The 16,545-nt window shown below is 36.8% G+C and overlaps 1 pseudogene; it reads left to right on the top strand.

Moving 5' to 3' along the window:
- Positions 1-16,283, top strand: part of LOC113625215 (60S ribosomal protein L7a pseudogene) — a 32,215-nt pseudogene extending 15,932 nt beyond the window's left edge.
- The last annotated feature ends 262 nt before the right edge of the window (positions 16,284-16,545 follow it).

Here is a 16,545-nt window from a genome sequence, read left to right on the forward strand (position 1 = left end):
AGTACCAGGTCTTTTTTTTTTCAGTATATTTCGCAGAAGTAAGTATATACATGTGTGTGTCTATAGTCCATTAATTATTTTACACTAATGGTGGAATCTATATACATATTCTGAACTTTGCCTTTTCCATTTAAATTTACATCCTGAGGAGTGTTCCAACTGCTACCTGGGGAGCTGCCTCATTCTCATTATAAGACTAATTATTATATCATGGTGAGACAGCATAGTATGGTGGTCAAACTCTGAACTTGGAATACGTTTCTCCTGGATTCAAATACCAGTCCTGTCACTCAATATATGTGTCATCTTGGGCATGTTACTTAACTTCTTGTCTCATATGTAAAATGGGATAGTAGTAGTATTGTACAGTAGTAGTATTGTTGGGAAATTATGTGAGGTAGTATATGTAATGTAGAGCACTTAGAATAGTATGTGGTTCAACCAAAGATATATATAATTATTTATTCACTTAGACATTTTGAAATTTTTGTATTGATTTGTATTAATGTTCTTTAAACGTTAAGGGCCATACCTTATTGCTTAAAAAAATTTTTTTTATTGAGGTATAATTGACATATGACATTATATTTGTTTCAGGTGTACAAATAATGATTCAATATTTGTATATATTGTGAAATGTTCACAACAATAAGTCTAGTTAACATCCATCACCATATGTGGTTACAAAATTATTTTTTCTTGTGATGAGAAATTTAAAGATTTATTCTCTTAGCAAATTCCAAATATACAATACAGTAATATTAACTATAGTCACTAGGCTGTACATTACATCCCATGACTTATTTTATAACTGGAAGTTATAAACCTTTTGACTCCCTTCACCCATTTCACCCACCCCTCTGGCAACTACCAACCACCAATCTGTTCTCTGTATCTAGGAAGTAGGGGATTTTTGTTTGTTAGTGCTTTTTAGATTCCACATATAAGTGAAATCATATGGTACTTGTCTTTCTCTGTCTGACTTATTTCACTTAGCATAATGTGTTTTAAACATTAAAGACCATAGTTTATTACTTTTCTATATTTTATTTTTGTCTTTATCTTTATGATAATTTTTACCATGTAGACATTTTTGGGTTTATATATTTCAAATAATCAGCTTTTCCAATTATTTTTCCTGGATTTTGTATCTGATTTAGAAATGCCTTTTCTACTAGTACACACACTGTAATTTCATGGTTCTACTTTTCACACTTAAAATTTGGGTCCATCTGAATTTTATTGCAGAGTGATACAGTGATTCAGTGTTGGTTAGATGGCTAACCAATTCCCTCATCACCATTTACTAAATAATTTCTATTTTTTCTATTGATAGAAATACCCTAAAACAAAATTCTTCATGTATTTGGTTCTATTTATATATTCTTTCTTTGATCTATCGATCCATTCACAATAAGACACTCTAGTAATACATTAGGCTTTATAATGCAATTCATTAACCTCACTCAGATATTATGTGGATAGTTTTCCTTGTTGATTTTTCTGTATCAACTTTAGAATTTGCTTGTCTGTTTTTTTAAGGCCTAGTCATTTTCTTGGGAAAGTTATAAATTCACAGGTTAAATTAGAAAGAGTTGGTAGCTTGATGACATTGAGTTTTCTTATCTAAGATTATGATATATATTTTCTTTAAGTCTTTGGGTACCTAAGTAGTGTTTTAAAGTTTTCTTAATATGGGTTTTCATATTTCTTATAACATTTGGTCTTTGATAATTTACTTTCTTTTTTGTAACTGTTGCTTTCATTATACCGACTGGTTCTTGTTTTAATATATGATACAGATATAGCTACCGATACATAGATTCTACTGATTTGATTACTTCTAATGATTTTTTGAGTTTCTTGAGTTTTCTGAGTAAATGATCATATCATCTGCAACTGATGCTACTTGTATCCATATCCTTTCCACTTTTTATACCTCAATTCTTTTTCTATTGATAGTGGTCATCTCAGTTTTCAAGAGGAAATGTTCCACTGCTTCTCACTTTGTGTAATTCAGGCCTTAATTTGATAAAGACATATTAAAGGCTTATCTTTCTCTTACCATCGTTTAAATTTTTTTCTTATAAATAATGGGTGTTGAAATTTTTACTTTTGAACAAATTATTATAGTGAATTATGTTAATATATTTTTATCAGTGAGCCATACTTATACTACAAGAATAAAGACCACTAGATTATTTTGTATTATTGTACTCTTAATGTGCTGCTGAATTTCCTCCACTAATAGTCTGTTGAGAATTGTTTTGAATACACTTTTAGGTGGGTACTTTTTTGATCATTGCACATATATAAGTTAAATTCCTCCTAGACCTACCATTTTCAGGAGGCTCATGGGAATAAGGGCACTAGCCGTGTTTTAGGCTGGCAGAAATTCTTTTATGATGTATAATTTTATATGAGAGTGAACTTAGTGCTATTCTTCCCAATCCCTCAGATTGGTAGCAGCAGCATTGCTCATCATGCAGTGTATGTCTACTCTCACTTCTCCATTGGCAGACCGCTTCCTACAAATAGGGTGTATCTGCGTGATGTCGCTTACTGTCCACTTTTCTTTTATCCTCTTTGTATCAGCGTGGATTCAGGGCAGCTTCCACCTCCACCACAAGTCTGCTCTCCTCCTTCCATTCTTCAGTTGTTGATTGCTTTCTCAAGGTCTGCATCTTGGTCCTCTCTGCTTCTTCAGCAACCTTGTGTGACCTTCCCTTCCTCTACCCGCCCTTTCCTCATAGTTTGTTCTCTGGCGTGAAAGACGTCTCTTGGTTTCTTTAGCTGTGAATGTATGCCCTGTATTTGTCCTCCTGGATGTCTGGTTAACATCATCTTCACCACCATGGTCAAATCTCAAGAGCAATATTTTTATTGTTATTAAATCCTAATTCTGACAACCAATGTGGGTGTGGGCACATGACCCTGTGAAAGAAATATTTCCTTTTCCCTGTCGGTATGAGAAGCCAAGGCTCATCATTTCCCCTTTTCTCAGTCATATAATATTGTACATTAAAGAAAAAGATTGCCACATTCATCATTAAACAGTCAGCTCTATCTCCATCTTCTGCTCCTTTCCTGCCCTGGGACCTCTGTCAGGGGATAAATCACCTCCCCTTGTCCTTCTTCGCCACTGATTTGGCTATTTCTAGCCTGCATGCAATATTTATAAGATAAAATGTCAGTGGAATTTGATCTAACTCACCCTGTAAAGAATGTCACTAGAAACTGGACAAATACTTTCTCAGGCCCTTTCATGCCTGGCAGCATCTACATTGTCTGAGATGCACATCCACTCTCTTCCTTTTCCAGAGCTTCCTTATCTTTCAAAGCTCAGCAAACATCCTGTCTTTTTAAAAAGACTTCTCTGACGGCCAAGCACACAGAGAAGCCTCTCTTCTCTGAGTTCTTTAATTCCTTCTTTCCTTTCTTCTATGGTGATAGGCTGAGGGAGCTAAAAACATGCATCTAGAGACAGACTGCATGCACTGGAGTCTCAGTTCTGCAACTCACCAGCTGGAGAACCTTGAGGACTAAGCTCTGTGTCCTAATCTAAAATAGAGGACAATTGTACAGTATTTCTTACAAAAAATTTTAATAATAAAGATGGCTTTATACACTTGTTATTAGCTTAATTAAATTAACAAATGTCACTGATAGATAGGAAGCATTATGTAAGTGCTAACAGTTATTTATAAATATTTATTTTCTGCATTTAGCATTTAGCACCAGTATGTACCAAACACTGCTAGGTGCTTCAGCCAGTGCTTTTTCTTGGAGGAAGATGTGGTTCCAAAATTCTTTTTTGATAAATTGTATGGTATGCCTATGTTTAAAAATAACTTTTTTGGGGTATAACTTTTGTACAAGAAAAAGTACGTATTTAAAGAGCCCAGTTTGATGAACATTGGTAGGTATATACTCCCATAAAACACCACCACAATGAAGATAAAAAATATTTCCATCTCTCTTAAAAGGTTCCTTGAGCCCTTTTGCAGTCCTCACTTTTTTTTTTGCGGTACGTGGGCCTGTCACTGTTGTGGCCTCACCTGTTGTGGAGCACAGGCTCCGGACACGCAGACTCAGCGGCCATGGCTCACGGGCCCAGCCCAGCCGCTCGGCGGCATGTGGGATCTTCCCGGACCGGGGCACAAACCCGTGTCCACTGCATCGGCAGGCGGACTCTCAACCCCTGCGCCACCAGGGAAGCCCCTCACTTTCTTTCCTCCATGTCTCTAGGCAATGATCTGCTTTCTGTTCCTATGGATTCATTTGCATTCTTTAGAATTTATATAAATGAAATTATACCATTCTCTTTGTATCTTTTTTTTCCATTTAGCACGACAATTTTGAGATCCACCTAAATTGTTGCATGCATCAATAGTTTGCCCTTTTTATTACTTATTATTATTCCATTGTGTGAATATACCACAGTTTGCTTACTCATTGAGCTGTTGATGGACACTGGATTGTTTCCAGTGTTTGGATATTACTAATTTAGCTGTTCTGAACATCCATGTACAGGTCTTTCTGTGGTTGCTTTCATGTCTACTGGACTGAAACTCCTGGGTTATATGATAAGTATATATTTAACTTTTCGTGAAATAGGCAAACTGTCTTTCACTGCCCCTGTGCCCTTATTCTTCTTCCTCATATAACTTACCAATATTTGGCAAATAGATGTTGAAGGAATTCCAGGTATAAGGGGAAGCATGCTTCTGTGGCATACAAGAACAAAGAAAACTTTCCAGTTTTCCTTCATCTGTTAGGTCAAAGCCCAAGCAAATCATGATAAGCTCTGTAAGTGCAAGTTACTGGCCCTTCTCATCCACAATTAGAGCCTATGTCTTTCGGGCAGTGTCTGGTACATGAGAGGCTCACAAAATCTGTATTTTGAATAACTGTTTGAATAAATGAAATTTGAACAAATATTTATTTTGTGGTCCACCTGTATGTTGATGTCTGAATTTGTTCCTGATAAACGAATAGAGTTGGAACTTGCTTTTAAAAAAATAGGTTTTAGAATGATGTATTTATTGATATATGTCCTGTCTCAAAAGATAGCAGTGATACAGAAGCAATTGTGATTCTTACTTTATGTGTTGTCCTTTCATTGGCTTGTTTGTGTTCTATACAGATGTGTCTAAAACCCCTGAGTAGAATGTAACTTCTTATAATTCTTTTGAAGGCAGTTATTCTGTATATTTGTCCACCATAGCACTGAAGACACAACTAAGGAATTGCTCTAGGTTGTCATTTTATGCTTGCCAACAGATTGACCGGTAATATCTATGATTTCAAGGCTGTCTGAAATTCATTCATTCAACACTTACTTATTGAGTAAGCACTGTATTGCCAGGTACTATTTTTGGGGATATGGAAACATCAGTGAACAACAAAGGCAAAAATTCCCGCCCCTACAGAGTTTAAGTTTTTGTGTCTGGGGGGTGGCAGGCAATAAGTAAAATAAGTAAATGAAACATCTGATCCACCACATGGCAACAAGTGCATTGAAGAGAAATGAAGTAGGACAGTATGGTGATGGGGAAGCAAGCCACATAGACATTGGCAGAGAAACACTTCAGGCAGAGAAAGAAGCATCTACGAAAGACTTGAGGTGGGAGAGTCCCTGGCAAGGGGCATCTGGATAACATCAGGGAGGCCAGTGTGACTGAAGTCAGGTGAGGGGCAAGAGGATATGAGCTCAGGTCAGCAAAATCCCAGTGGATGAGGTCAGGTCTTCTTGGTCAGTGTAAATATATCGGGATTCTCTCTGAGTGAGCTGGAAAGATATGGGAAGATATGAACTGATGAGTGACATAATTTATCTTATTTGTTATCATGCTCGCTTTGGCTCTAGTGTCAAGAATAGACTGCAGGACAGAAATAGATCCTTAAGGAGACTGGTTGGGAGTCTATTGTAATTGTCCAAGGGAGAGATAGTCATAACTTGAACTTAGGTGGCATCAGCGGAGGAGGTGAGAAGTGTGAGAAGTCGGGTGATGTTTAAAGCATGTTACTGCAAAACCTCTAGACACCGGAGTGGCAGTGTGGAGTGGCCAATGGGATATACAAGTCTGGAATTCAGGGGAGAAGTACAGAGTGAAGGTCTAAATTTTGGAGTCAGCATGTAAAGATGGGCCAGGGTGATAGTACCAAAGGAATGCAATAGTTAGGGAAGATGTCCAAGGCCTGAACTCTGGAGGACTCTAATAATAAGAGGTCAGAGAGATGAAGGCAAATCAGCAAAGGAGACTGAGAAGGAGCAGCCAGTGAAGTAGGAAGAACAGCAGAGTTTAGAGTCCTGGAAAGCAAAATGTGTTTAAGGAGGACAGACAGGAGGTCAAAGCTGAGGTTTTAAGAGATATGGGGACATATGTATATGTATACCTGATTCACTTTGTTATAAAGCAGAAACTAACACACCATTGTAAAGCAATTATACTCCAATAAAGATGTTAAAAAATCAAATCAAATCAAATCAAAAACAAAAAAAGCTGAGGTTTTTAAGGATGACCAAGGGATAATGGTATGGAAGGGCCCATGATGAGCAAAGAGAGTGTCCACCCCACCTCTGTGGTTGCTAGCACAACCAGACATAAGATAAAAAGTCTGGTAGCTCTTGAGACAGTGAGGACTTTATTTTTAGTTGCAGACTACTACTACTGGAGTTGGCTTAATTAAGTCAGGGATGAGTCTTATCGACTCCTACCTGCTATAGCGCTAGAGGAGCAAGCAGTGTTTGCTGGGGCTGTCCATACATTTTGATTTAAAAATATGCTGTGCATAAAAACCAAGGTGGTGCTTCAACTTATGAATAATACAGGTTATGAGTGCCTGGACAACCTGTTGAAAGGGAGAAGTACTGCATTGCTCCCCAGGTTCAAGTCTTACCCCTGTGGTCATGGACTTCAGATGACCTCTTTTGTCTGGTCAGTTAAGTTAAGTTACAGAACCTAAACCAGCAAGGAAAGAAGACACAAAATAAGTCTTCTGAGGATGTAAAAAAGATTTCCAAAATTTTTATTGAGTGTTCCTGGGATGTTTGGGAGTTTAAGGATCTCATGTCTGTTTTAAGAGATTATTTTTGGAATCATAATGAATTTAACTGTGGTCTTTAAAAAAAATATTTTTGTGCCCTAGAAGATGTAGTCATCTGAAGAGTATAAGAAGGTCTTTATTTTTTGTTTTAATATTATTCATTTAATAAAATAGCATTTGTGACAGAAATAAAAATATCATCTAATTCTATGTATTTTAATGTACATATCTCAAATAACAAAGGATCTGGACTTCATTGTGTAAGATACTCCCTTGCTCTGATATGGCACCTTTGTTCCATTTAATAAGTTTTCAAAAAGTTTACACACATCAAATGTGATATGCTACCTATGTTTATAAGATACAGTTCCTGATTTTAATCCTCTCTTCAATTTTAAAATTTAATTGTGAAAACTCCAAATCTCCATCAACATTCACAGTAAACAGAAGTAGTTCAAGTGTATCTTCCAAAATTTACTACTTAAAATGAAAAAAAAAGCATGGAAAGAATTTAAAGGATTCCCAGAAATTGCAAAAGGGTTGCAATTCTATTCTATGCTAATGAATAGCTCCTTGAGGAAAATCAGCTCTCTTATTAATATAATATCTGGCTTGCATCTTGCATAAATAAAAACACAAGAACAGGATAGTAGTAATGGAGAAGGGAAGAGGGAGGAAAGAATGGGGTTTTTCTAGCATAATAATCTCTAACAGCTAAGAAATCTAATTAGAAGAAATGTCATCTCATGAGACTCTCCTCAGGAAAATTCCACAGGAGAAGGCAAAGCCTCATGGGACCACAACAAAAACAGTGAATCAGGTAATTAAAAAAAAAAAAAAGACAACTAAAACAGAATGCATTGACTGAAGGACTCCATTCAGTCAAAACAGCGATTATCAATGGCGTCTCTGGGGACCATTTATGACTTTAACCACAGGAATTCCATCGCTTAGTTACTATGTTTTAAAAAGCACTCTTTTGTTCTCATCTGCATGATCAGATTTCTGTTTTTTCCTTTGTTCATTGTCAGTCTGGAAGAAGAGAACATGGCTAATTAAAGACATAAACAGAAGCTAATTCTCATTCTATTACATGAATGAGTGGAATGGTTCCTCCTCTATAGGAAATGCCATTTCTGACAATTTTGTTAGCAGTCAGCTTGATACTAAAGTTGAATGTCATTGATTCTCCAACTAAATCTCGTGTGAGTTTTCCAGATCTGGAAACTGAAGCAATGAATTGAAATTATGTAGTAACATTGACCAGTGTCAAGAAGTAAAAAATAAAATGGCAAAATTGTAAAATAGTAATAATAAAAATGTGACTGAGGGCTTTTGGTGGTATTTGTTCTTGTTGTTTAAGGAATCAGTTAGCTACCTTGAATTTGACAAGGTATACCTCGTGTTATCTTTTATGGTACTTTCTTCCCAGATACTATGAGAAAAAAGAGTGGCAAAGGGAAAGCCAGTTTCTTGTTTCTGTTCTGCTTAGTGAAATTTCCATAATTCTGGAGACATAAATCGGCCACTTAGTTGAGTCACACAATTAAGTCTATATAACAAAATAGATATATAAAAGAAAATATTAGGAAAGTGTGAATCATTAAAAATGAAAAGTAGAATCAATGACACAAAATATTTATTTCTCTAGGTTTCCTAAAATCAGGTACATCAGTGTTTGTGTTGATGAAATTTTTTCTCTGCCCTTCTCATATTAATCAATTTTCTTTTATTTATGACTTGATAAGAACTTTCATAAAATACAAAGTCAATTAGAATTTTCGGTGATATTTTGGCAATAAGATTAAATTTTCCAATTATATGTACCAATTTAGCTAATAATATACTTTTGGAATCCATAAATTCCCACCCACTAATTCTGTTTCTAAGAATTTTTCCTAATTGAATAGCTATGCAGAAAAATATGTAAGAAAAGTGTTTATTTTACCATTTTTATAATACTGAAGATTGGAAACAAACCACATATTTGTTTTTAATTTTAATATTTTAATTTTATTGGAGTATAATTAATTTACAATGTTGTGTCAGTTTCAGGTCTACAACAAAGTGATTCAGTTATACACATACATACATTCATTCTTTTTAGGTTCTTTTCTCATATAGGTTATCACAGAATATTGGGTAGAGTTCTCTGTGCTATACATTAGGACCCCGTCGGTCATCTATCTTTCATAAAGTAGTGTGCGTGTGTTCATCCCAAGCTCCTGATTATCCCTCCCCTCCACGTTGCCCCTTTGGTAACCATAAGTTTGTTTTTAATATCTATAAGTCTGCCTCTATTTTGTAAATAAGTTCATTTGTATCTCTTTTTTAAAAATTAGATTCCACATATGAGTGATATCATATGATATTTGTCTTTCTCTGTCTGACTTACTTCACTCAGTATGATAATCTCTAGGTCCATCCATGTTGCTACAAATGGCATTACTTCATTCTTTTTTATGGCTGAGTAATATTCCATTGTATATATACTACATCTTCTTTGTCTATTACTCTGTACTCTGGACACTTAGCTTGCTTCCATGTCTTGGCTATTGTAAATAGTGCTGCAATGAACATTGGGGTGCATGTATTCTTTCAAATTATGGTTTTCTCCGGATATATGCCCAGGAGTGGGATTGCTGGATCATATGATAGTTCCACTTTTAGCTTTTTAAAGAACCTCAATACTGTTTTCCATAGTGGTTCTGCCAATTTACATTCCCACCAACAGCGTAGGAGGGTCCCCTTTTCTCCACACCCTCTCCAGCATTTATTGTTTGTAGACTTTTTGATGATGGCCATTCTGACTGGTGTGAGGTGATACTTCATTACAGTTTTGATTTGCATTTCTATAATAATTAGTGATGTTGAGCATCTTTTCCTGTGCTCTTTGGCCATCTGTATGTCTTTTTTGGAGAACTGTCTATTTAGATCTTCCCCCCATTTTTTGATTGGGTGGTTTGCTCTTTGACATAGAGTTGCATGTGCTACTTGTATATTTTGGACATTAATCCCTTGTCGGTTGTACCATTTGCAAATATTTTCTTCCATTCTGTGGGTTGTCTTTTCATTTTGTTGATGGTTTCCTTTGCTGTGCAGAAGCTTTTAAGCTCAACTGGGTCCCATTTGTTTATTTTTGTTTTTATTAGAAACAAACCAAATATTCTCTTAAGAAGGAATGAGTTACATTTATGGTAGCATAGCCATACCATGGAGTATAATTTAGCCACTATGAAGAGATTGCAGGGTCCAGTCAGCTCCAATCTTTAATTGGCTGCTTGTTCATGTAAATCAGTCCCTCTACAAAGTGTATTGTACTATAGTGTACCACATAAGGCATGCACTAGAAAAGAATCTTGAAAGGATATTGTCAGGTATAAGTAGAAATTCTAATACTTTATTCCTACATCTCGATTGAATCACTCCCTGAGTTGATCACACCCCAGCTTAAAGATATCAATACCTGCATAGAGGATCCACCCAAACCTGGATTCCCATTTCCTTGACTTCTTTAGTCCTAGTACGTTTCCAATCACCATACCATGGCCCTGCACTGAAAGTGTTACATCCTGGATATTGTACCATCCCCACTCAATCTCACTGTCAAATATCCCCTTTCTACTACTCTCTATTCAGCTAGCTCATTCTACTACACGTAATTCTGAAATTTTCAGACATCACTGAGAATAGTCCATACCCATCTCACTGGCCATCTTTCTCAAGACAGTTAAAAAAAATTTTACTGCGAATTTTCCTAACCTTTTTGTCCCTCTCATGTTAACCTGAAAAAAGATCACCAGTCCTGGTCATCCAGCTTGGGATCTGGACAGGCACATCTGTATCTTTTATCGAGTTTCAGACTTTTAATTTTTTTCATAGAAATGACAAAATTTCTATGCAATAGCCTCTCTGTGAAATGAGGTTTCTGCTGCTTATCTGGAATCTCTGTAAAATTAGACTTCAGGAGGAATGTGTGTATATATATATATATATATATACACACACACACACACACACACACACATATACATATATATAAATATACACACACATACATACATATATATATATATACATACACATATATCTTTGAGTTAGCTGGTTTGTCATATATCATTAAATATATTTAAACATGTAAATGACTCTAAAATGACTCTAAACATGTAAATACAAACGACTCTAAAACATGTAAATATAAATAACTCTAAAAGAGAAACTGAAACACACACACACACACACACACACACACACACACACACACGATATAGCAAATAAGTAATTACGTTAATGCTATTAGGAACCAAGATTTTCAGTATAAGGGAAAAAAGACATAAGATCAAAATGAAGTAAAAACTAGTTAATCCTAAATCTGAACTGGAAATAATAGTATGAATTCAGGATACATTTTTATGATTTTTTTGCTTATCTTTGTCCACTAAAAAAGCATGGAAACAATGGTCAATCTGTAGCAAGGAACACCTGTTGAATCCAGATTGTGATTTCTAAATGTCATTTGTCTCCACAAGAAACAGAAACACCATGGAGAGTGGCTGATACCAGGTCTGGGACATAAAATGGACAAGATAAGCCAAGAATAGCATGGCAAATGGCATTATTTTATTCTTTTTTATGGCTGAGTAGTATTCCATTGTGTGTGAGTGTGTGTGTGTGTGTACACACCTCATCTTTATCCATTCATCTGTCAATGGACATTTAGGTTGCTTCCATGTCCTGGCTATTGTAAATAGTGCTGTTATGAATATTGGGGTGCATGTATCTTTTCAAATTAGAGTTTTCTCTGGATATATGTCCAGTAGTGGGATTGCTGGGCCATATGGTAACTCTATTTTTAGTTTTTTAAGGAACCTCCATACTTTTCTCCATAGTGGCTGTGTCAATCTACATTCCCACCAACAATGCAAGAGGGTTCCCTTTTCTCCACACCCTCTCCAGCATTCATTAGATGGAAACCTTTATAATGGATGCATCAAACTGACAACACCCGAATCCACTGAGTAATCTTAACGTTTAAAAAGTCTTAAAGTCTTGGAGGGGTGTGTGGGGGGAGAGAACATTTAAAAAAAAAACACTACATTGGTTCAAAAAATAACATCCAGAGTACGGAAATTCTACAAGACAAAAAACCTGGTTTCTTCAAATAATAAATTGCACCCAGGAAAACGAAAGAGGGAGAGACTGATAGAATTGAAAGAGACTTATGAGATATACCAACCAAATGCCATGTGTGGAATCTTTTTATCCCAATTCAAAAGTATGAACTGTATAAACATTTATGTGACAATATTTATGAGATATTTGGGAGAAATTTGAACACTGACTGGGTATTTGAGGATATTACAAGTTTATTGGCGGTGATTTTGTGCAACAACGATATGGTGTTTATGCTTAAAAAAAGGAAGTGCTTTTATCTTTCTATAGGTGTTTTCTTAAATGTTTATAGATGAAATGATATGGTGTCTTGTGTTTGCTTCTAACTATTCTGGGGCTATAGGAGAAGTGGGTGGGGGGAATAAATAAAACAGGATTGACAATGTGTTGAAAGTTATTGAAACTGGATGATTGAAATTAATGTTTGGGATTTTCCCCTTAAAGTCTGTTTATGACATCCTGGCAGATTTAAAAATTGTGACTCCGTTTGACTCATGCGCCTCGATACTACGAAGCCTTTTAGGGATTATCTGGATCATGATTATGTTGCTGGGTGGCTCCATTTTCCCTTTGTTATTTAAGAGAGGCTTTAATGTCAGCTAAAAAATATCGGGCCATTCTAATTACCTCCAGGAATCAGAATCTGTAATTAAAAGAAACCACTAACATAGCCACAGAAGTAGATGGACTTTTAGAAACAAAGTGTGAATTAGAGATCAACCCAAATTGCCACCTACCAGATACTTTTAAACTGTATCCATTTCTTCGTGCAGCCAATGCTTGACATGTTAAATTAGGCTTTTAAAGTGTGTACTTTATTTTCATGGATCACTAATGAATAAACACTTGCAAGCTTATTTTAAGCAGTGATCCAAATTTTGTGGGATAACCATACTCATTTTTCTCTTCCCTTAATATCTGGTCTTTGCAAAGCAGAGCAAGTGAAAGGGATTCAGTTTCAATTCTTCTACAGGTTAACCCCTTCCTGTTGCTGCTGACCAGACCCAGAGTCTAAAATGGTTGCCCTTCATGGACCAGGGAGGATTGTTATCATTCCAGTTATTTTCAGCATCACTGGAAATTATTGGACCTTCTTCTTAAGATGACACCTCTTAAAACAATTACAATCCCCCCATCAGCCAGCATATGCATTCCCACCTTGGTAAGTAACGTGTGATAAGCTTTTTAAAAATTAATTTGTATTTTATCAAAGTAGCAAGCCTATATACTTTCACATGTCCAAAAGTACTAAAAGAATTTTAACAAAACCCAGTGTTTTCCCTCCCCATACTTCCTATAAGGAAAGGCTCGCCCGCCAAAGACCACCAGGAACACACCTGTGGTTGAAAGAGTTGGTTTATTATTCATTGTCATGAGGGAGACCCCACACCATCTGTGGGAAGTCCGACTAAGTAGGTGTTAATTAAACTCACAGGATTTGAGCTTGTTTTAGGTGATTTGAGGGAAGGTTTAAGGAAGTGGGTCTTTGCTCGGGATTGGATGCTATCTGCAAGCAGGGGCAATTCTATGGCTATCATCATAAATTGTATCTTGAAGAAGGGGAGACTAGAGTGAGGCTAGAGTTAAATAGTAAAGAGGCAGTGATCACTCGTATTAAACAGGAAAGGGGAGTTTGGTCATTCTGTGGCTTGAACAATCCTCGTGTTCTGTCTGTGTTCAGATGTGATTATGGAGTGGTTTTCTTTTGTTTTGATCCATCACAGGCACAGAATGGCCTTGTCTGATGTTGATGCTCTGTGAAGTTTATGTTCCAGGGGAGGACATCATGCCCGCTAGCTCCCAGGTCTCCTCTCTGTCTCTCTCCTCTCTTCCTCAAGTCCCTATTGGAACATACAGATATCCATCTAGATCAAATGTGCATATAATCTCATATTGATTTCCTTTTATGTTAGCTCTTTTACACTGCCATCCCACCCCCACTTCTCTTTACCCCCTTCCTAATAGATTTATATTATAATTTTTAGTTAAATGAATATCCAGTGTTTCTTTGATGCCCTTGCAAATATTATTCACGGTCGGACATCCAGTGGATCATGATGTTTTCCTGCTTTACTTTCTGTCTTTCTTGAGATTGAAGTAGTTGCTTTGTTTTTTTCATTTATCAGATTATCTTTGCACTTCTTGCTAATTCTTCTGACCTCCTAATAGCTCCATAGGACAGTTTTCCGTAAGGTCAATGAGATCAGTTGATCTACCCAGACTTTTCTTCCCCTGGAGACTTCTTTGTTCTCTCTGGGCTGGTTTTGCTCCAGGTCTTCTGAACGCTATCATCAGGTTACGTCTTATCTGAACTATTGTCCTTGGAATTTACTAATCTGGAGTTTGATGCTGTTTTCTGGATGTTATGCCTTGCTCTTTCTTGATTTACTCTCTTGGTGTGGAGCACATCCTCCAGTAATTTGATCAGATTAAAGATGGCATCTCTACAGAGGGCATGGAGTGGACAGCCCTCCACATGTCTGTTCCCTGTGTCACACTGCTCCAGGAATGTCTATGTCTGGGTCACACTTGTCTCCCTGAGATCTCCCTCCACCATTATCTTGAAGACTTTCATCACTTCCCTCCTGGGTTGTATCTTTTCTGTTATGAATCCCTCATCATCTTTTTTTCTTGGTCTGTTCTTTTTTAAGGTGGAAATCATCTTCCAGCAGCCCCTTTAGCAAGAATGTAATGGAAGTAAATGTTCTGGGAACTTGCGTTAAGAAAATATGCTTTATGCTACCCTGGCAGATGATAGGTAGTTGGAATATAGAATACGCAGCTGGAATTAACTTTTCTTCGGCATTGTAGAGTCATGATTTCATTGTTTTGTTGTTCCTTTTGTTGCTATTGAGGAGTCTAAAGTCACTTGAGTTCCTGATTCTTTGTAGGAATTTTTCTTTTACTTTTCTTTCTAGAAAATCATAGGATATAATAATAATGAAAAAGGTTGAAATATGGCAAGAATTACCAAAATGTGACACAGAGATACAAAATGAGCAAATGCTATTGGATAAATGCCACTGATAGACTTTCTCCATGCAGGGTTGCCACAAATCTTCAATTTGTAAAAAACACGCAATCTGTAAAGTGCAATTAAGCAAAGCCCAATAAAATGAGGTCTGCCTGTACTTTGAGGAGCAGCTCTAAGTTGGCAAGCGTGTGTTGACCTAGTTTTCAAAGATCCACCAGAAATTTTTCAATCTAAGAAATTTAAGAATAATTGAGAATTGTGATGGCATCTTAAACCACCTAGATCACTGATACACCTATACCCTTCTGAGTGGCCCTAACCACGAACTTGACAAGGAACTTGAGCATCACTCATAGTGTTGCCCTTTACATATCAGGACAGGACATCAGCCCCAAAGGGGCCTCACCCGCTTTGTCAAATGGCCTGACCACATCTGGCTGCAGCGGCAAAGAGCTATTCTCTGTAAAGTGTCTGAAAGTGCCTCCCTTGATTAACCAGTTCACCCAGGCCTTGGACCACCAAAGAGTTACTCAACTGCTTAAGCTGGCCCACAAGTGCAGACTAGATATGAAGCAAAAGAAGAAGCAGAGGTTGCTGGCTCAGGCTAAGGAGAAAACTGCCGGCAAAGGGGATGTCCCCACAAAGGGACCACCTATTCTTCCAGCAGGGGTTAATACGGTCACTACGTTGGTGGAGAAGAAGCTTTAGCTGGTGGTGATTGCAAATGATGTGGATCCCATCGAGCTGGTTGTCTTCCTGCCTGTCCTGTGGCATAAGATGGGGGTTCCCTACCACATTAGCAAAGGGAAGGCCAAGCTGGAGATCCATTCCACAGGAAGAATTGTACCACTGTCACCTTCACACAAGTTAACTCAGCAGACAAAGGACCTCAGGCTAAGCTGGCAGAAGCTATTAGGACCAATTACAATGACAGATACGATGAAATCCACCATCACTGAGGAGGCAACATCCTGGGTCCAAAGTTGGTGGCTTGCATTGCCAAGCTGGAAAAGGCAAAGGTCAAAGAACTGGCCATCAAACTGAGCTAAGTATACACTATTGAGTTTTCTATACATAAAAGTAAAAAAAAAAAAAAAAAAAAAAAAAAAATTCCTTCAAAAAAAAGAAAGAATAAATTAAGATCATTTGAAAAGGCTAAATAAACAGATAATTGGCTGATCCCCAGGATGTGTGGAAATAGGAAGAAAATATATTTATTGAACAAGAACTATGTGCTCACCACTATGTATAATGTCAAAATGACCCTGTAGATATTATTATCTCCATTTAAAAAGTGGAGAAACAGGCTCTGAGAAATTATATAACTTATTCAAGGTCTTTTAGCTGGT

The sequence above is a fragment of the Aethalodelphis obliquidens genome, unplaced genomic scaffold (assembly GCF_003676395.1).
Source record: "Aethalodelphis obliquidens isolate GAN/ISIS:26980383/991018 unplaced genomic scaffold, ASM367639v1 scaffold2, whole genome shotgun sequence".
Classification (NCBI taxonomy): domain Eukaryota; kingdom Metazoa; phylum Chordata; class Mammalia; order Artiodactyla; family Delphinidae; genus Aethalodelphis; species Aethalodelphis obliquidens.